The following is a 6,000-nucleotide window of genomic DNA, read 5'->3' on the forward strand; positions in this document are numbered from 1 at the left end:
TCTTCTGGATCCCCACTTCAATTGCTGGATACAAAGCTTCTTGTGCTGCAGACTGGGTTACCTAGAATATTGGCTTCTACTTAAGATTGGCAGCGTGCAAATTATTTATTTAATGAATTAGTGGAAGAAATATATACAAATATTTTCTCCAAAGTTCAAAAAGCTCCCCCTAAAGTGTCATGCCTCTATTTTTGTGATAAGGAAGCAAGGTCCAGCACCTTGCCTTTCACTTTGGAGGGGCTATCCATACCCTGATATGTCTTGGACTCAAGGACTTCCTAAAACTTCAGAGTTGGAAGGATACTGATTTTCCTAGGAGTCATCTCTCTCTGTGTGCAGAGTTCCTGTCACTACCTGCTCACCCTCTCGTGTTCCTGCTAACCAGATTCTATCAGAATTACATCATCGGTAGGGGGATCAGCACCGTGGCTTCTGGAATGATGAGATAATACAAGTATTTGCAGACCAAACTGTGACACAGCCAAGAGCTAAAGAAGAAGAATAATGATGACCCTAACCTTCTGACCCTGCTGGCTGAAGGAGAGAGTGTGTGTGTGTGACAGAGACAGAAAGAGAAAGAGAATTGGAGCATACAGTGTATCAGGGCCATGTTGCTTTGTTCTAGTAAAGAGCCTACGTAGTGATCAGCACCTGACTAAGTTAATAGTAATCTGTTGATTTTTCTATGATCAGTCTGTTTTCTACATAGGCCAAACAGGCCAGTTAAGTGGAAATTGAATGGAATTTGTAATCCCAGTATTTTTTAAGTATTCAGTAGATGTACTAGTATCTGAAATCCTCTTAGGAGTGCAGAATTGATTTTGACTCAGTATTTTGTGGGAGAGGATTTATTCCTGAGGCTCTCATTTTGCTATTTCCACCATTATATCTTTTATTCTTAATTCAGGGTTCCAGTGTTATGATTCTGTCAGTAGCTGAGTATGCCTATTCCAACTGAGCATTCAGAACTAAGGAAATAACCACAAACATGTTTTCAGATGTATGAGGCCTATACTGAGATGAAATTGAGCCAAAGCTCCAGTTATAAATCATCCCCTGAGTATACCCTTTCTGATTCTTAAAAAAAATGGCATTCTGGACTGGATCTTCAGGGGCTTATGTCATCTCAGAATCAGTATCCAATTATTACTGGAAGGTACGAGTAGTTCCTTTTCTCAGCATATAGTTCCCCTGTGTATTAGTCAGGGTTCTCCAGAGAAACACAACCAATTGGATATATATAGATATATATGAGAAGATTTATTTTGGGAATCAGCTCACATGATTATAGGGACTGAGATCTGCCATCTGCAAGCTGGAGAGCCTGGAAAACCAGGAGTATAACTCAGTCCATGTCCAGAGGCCGAAGAACTAGGGGAGCTGTTAGTCTAACTTCTAGTTTAAGGCTGAAGGCTTAGGAACCAGGAGCTCCAATGTCTGAGAGCAGGAGAAGGTGGATGTCCCAGCTCAAGAAGAGAGAGGGAGAATTCATTCTTTCTCTGCTTTTTTCGTTCTGTTTGGGCTTTCAATGGACTGGATGATACCAGCCCACAGTGGTGAGGGAAGATCTTTTTTACCTAGTGTGTGTGATTCAAATGCTAACCTCTTCCAGAAGCACCCTCACAGACACTCCCAGGTATAATATTTTACCAACTGTCTGGTCATCTCTTAGCTCATTCATATTTACACATAAAATCAATCCTAACAAATGGCCCTAGTCTCTTTGGAATAGGCTTCTAGGAATATTCTAGGAAGATTTATACTTGTGGTATTATTGCAAAATCTCTCCTGAAATGTACCTGGTCTCACCTTAATTTAGGGGTTTTGGGTATGTTTACTGACCCAGGCCTGGAAATTGATTGAGGAGCCTTAAATCTTTTATGGTGACTCAAGTCAGGCCTCTGTTGAACAGATGCAGGTTTTTATTGATGTTATACAAATCAAGCTGAATCTTAGTAAAACTGCCCATTTTTCTCAGTCCTTCATGGACTAGCCCATACCAAAGATCCTTGCAGGTCAAATCATTTTGATAGTCACTCTGGCTCTACTGTCCATCATGGGCATCTTGCCCATTTTGCTTTTCCTGGTTAAGTAATGCTCTGTCTGCTCATTGAAATCAGGGAGGCCATTGAAATAGAAGCATCTTTCAATCTAGAAGGACAGCAACTCTGGAGCTATAGTGCTTTTCAGAGAAGGTGGTTTTCAATCTTCCTTGACTGACTAAAGCAATGTATTTCTCAGTGCTTTGGTGTGGGCAATATACTCTGAGCCCTCTCAGGGGATCTAGTTAGGAGATCGTTATACCTGATTAATCTGTTCCAACACTTCTGTTCTTTTATCTTGGGATTGCTTCCTGAACAATTTTCCAAGGAATTTTTTGGCATATCAAGTTCATTTAATTAAAGTGTAGCCATGTCTATAAATTCATCCTGGTCTATAATTTTGTTCCTTTCTCCATGGTCTAATACTCTTAGAATCTATGTTCATGATATTCTCCAGATTAACCACAGTGTAAAATTAAAAACAAAACATTTTATTTTGGGGTATAAGTTGTTCACTTTCTGAATTAGACTTTGTACCATCCTCACCATGAAATGTTTGGATTTGATTCTAGTTAACAATCTTGAGGCAATGAAAGATGGAAGGAATGGAACATAAGAAAACTTGTCATTAATTTCAAAAGTATCCTATTCAGATGAGGCCAGTAGAGGATCTTAGGTCTGGCAGGTCTCTGCTCATCAGACAGGGAAGGAGGAACTGCTTCTGCTGACCAGGGTGGCCCCCAGGAACTTAGGGATCTGGGGAACTCAGAGCTATCTGAGTCTACCCAAATGCCTACATTCAAATTAATCAGGCTACCACTGTGTCCCAAACAATGTCCTGAATCTTCCAGAAACACTTGATGAGGTTGAGAATTGACGTATATTCACCATACCTTGAGCTGGAACTTAAAATCCTGCACTGGTTATTTCCTTTTTATTAGCCTCAATAATGTAGTTAGAAGACATTATTAACAACCCCGTGAACTTCACATTCTTTATTTTTACCATAATATTTTATGGTAGCAGCTACTTGGTCTGTCAAAACATTGACTCCCAAATGCACTTCATTCCAGGTGATTACAGGTGATAAACTAAGTAACTGTTTTACCAATGGATACTGTGAATTTCCCTAAGTCCCACCATTCAGTTCTTGTAGGAGACTTTCTCTGTTGAAGCCTATTTAGATCAGATAGCAAATTCCAGATTTTCATTTCTTTGGTACTCTGTTGTGGAGATACACAGTTGCAGAGGGCAGAATGTAGCTTGCTTATTAATACAGGAACTTACTATAATGTATTATATGGGCTACAGAAATTTTAGAAGGGTTGAAGAAGCAAGTTTCAGGCTGAGCTTCCAGAAATGGTTCCCAGAGCTACAGAACAGAAGTGGTCACCAGTGCAGTTGGTATTCCTGCTGAAATGAGGATGCTGGGAAGCTATCACTGTGGTTGCTAGCTGGAGAACCTTGCTGCAGCTGGTATGACCCACACCAGTGGAAGATACGCTTCATTTTGTGATTCTCTTGTCACCTCCTCAGTTCTGAATTTGAATCGTGTGTGCTCTCTCTCTGTCTCTGTCTCTGTCTCTGTCTCTCTCTCTCTCACACACACACACACACGGAACCTAAATCATATTAGAACTTCATCTGCAAATTCATCTGGGAGATGTAGTTTTCATAGTTTTCATCTTTCCAGTATTTATAGTATACTAGGAGAATATCCCAATACAGGTTGAGAGAGAGGGTTAGTCTACTATGTTCTTCAGTGAATTTTTAATTGCTACATATTTTAATTTTTATTTCCCCCCTTATTTTTTGTATCTATGTTTAGGTACTGTTCTGGTTTCTTTTGGCTATTACTTGGTTTGAATATATGAGCTATTTACTAAAATAGTGTGGAGAGAAACAGGGATCTAGGGCAGCTGCCAGTATCATTTTGTGAGCATTGTCTCAAAACATTTGTCACATACTCACTGTGTCTTCTTTTGGGGCACATTCTCCTTCACTTGGACAGATAGACAGTGAAGTGCTATATATCAGTGGCTTTTCAAATTGTGGATTTGTCTTTCCGTAGTTCTCTTATTAACTGACTCTGGTATCTACCACAAATATGACTATACTTTTTGCCTCATCCCCATTTCAACTGCTGAGTTAGGAGGCTATGTCTCAGGAAGTAAAAGCGGCAATTATAAACAGTTTCTCCTTTGGTCCTTTTTATTCTCCAATCCTGTGTGGGCACCTATAAAACTCACTGATGCAAGTAAACAGTAGTTGCTGAGGCTTCTTGGGCTCTGTCACTTAATTTTGTAGAACTCCATTCTCTGCAAGAACTCTGGAGAGGTATAAATTAGCTTGAGGCATCGTCTCTGGATTTGGTAGGTAGCCTTCACAATTTATGGTTTGGGATTATGACTATTCCTAGTTTTATTAGAGTTTCTTTTCTACCTTTTGTTCTTTGTTATTTTGTAGGCTCAGCTAGTGTAGTGTAATAAACACAGCTTTATCATGATATATTTTGCTAGAAATATGGAAATAGGAAAGAAAGTGAAAGGAATATTTTAGATTTTTCTCTCTCTCAGAATAGTTAAAAGAAATGTCAAGTCCCTTTTTACACGTGAGGCTTTTAGTCTCTTTTGCACATCAGTGAAGCTTCATAGCAACAATATGAAGAGAATGAATTTAATAAATTTAAATGGAGGATGAAAATGACAAATTAAATCTCCACATTGTTTATTAAACGTAATAAATATAGCTTTTCCCCTGTACAGTTCTTCTGAAGAAACTTCTTATCTGGGAACCCATTGAAAATTATGAAATTTTGCCTCTTCCTTAACCAATCTTTCCTTCAAAGAACGCTTGGATGCTTAATAGGCTCAGAAGTATATTAAGAATAAATGGCTTCCCTAGAGCTGTGGAGGGGAAATGAAAGTACGGGTATTAGGGCCAGAGTAAAACTAGTAATATTTAGGTCATAAATGGAAATGTCACTGTGTTCTGGCATGGTTTGCTTTGCATATTTACAATGTTAGTTATTTATACCCTGCTTTGTTTTCAAAAGGATTTCAGGCAACTTACAAAAATACACAAAATAAAAACAAATAAGTGGGGAAATTGAGGTAAAGGTAAAATATTATGGAAAAATATGATGAAGCAAAGGGTAAAAGAATTTAACAAATGCTTGCTGTAGGATTCTCTCTGCTTGCTTAAAGTGAGCTGGCTATTTGGCTCAGATTTCTAGCAGCCAATGTGAAGAGGAAAATGTAATTAGCTATAAGATTAACAAACTCATTAAGATATAAATAAAGTCACTGCTCAGGAGACTTGTATAATATTTCTGGTACTAAAAAACCTGAGTAAAATGTAATGATTTGTTTTCTTAAGAAAATTTATAAGATAGATAAAACAGCAAATTTCCCAGAGAAAATTTTTTGTAACTTTATTTGATAAAATTCAGCAGCCTAACACCTAAAAGTAATTCATGTAAAATTTACTCCATTGGGGATTGGAATGGAACAATAGTTAAGGTGCAGGCTCCTGCTGGTTTGTAGAATTTGAGTATTCAGAGAAGTGCATTCACTGCAAAAATTATATTTCCTTCAATTTTAATCATTGTTTAAATTTAAATATACAGATGTATATTTATGTAAATTCAAGTAATATGAATAAATGAATTAAAAAAAAAGCCCACTTCTGCTTTCCAAGAGTACTCATTGTTAAACATTTGGATTTTTCAAAAGTTTATAAACAAATGTATCACTGTACTTGCGTGTTCTCACATGAACACACTTACACACACATGAGTAGAGTTACATTCTGATGTCTACCACTCATAAATCGAGGGTCATCATTTTTAAGTCATATGCTTTGGTGAAGGATCCAGCTGCTGGTGCATGTGGATTAATGGAATAATTTCGTTTGGAGAAAGTGCTCATCATGCTGCCAGAAACAGAAGCCAAGAGCA

Source organism: Camelus ferus, chromosome 2 (assembly GCF_009834535.1).
Source record: "Camelus ferus isolate YT-003-E chromosome 2, BCGSAC_Cfer_1.0, whole genome shotgun sequence".
NCBI lineage: Eukaryota > Metazoa > Chordata > Mammalia > Artiodactyla > Camelidae > Camelus > Camelus ferus.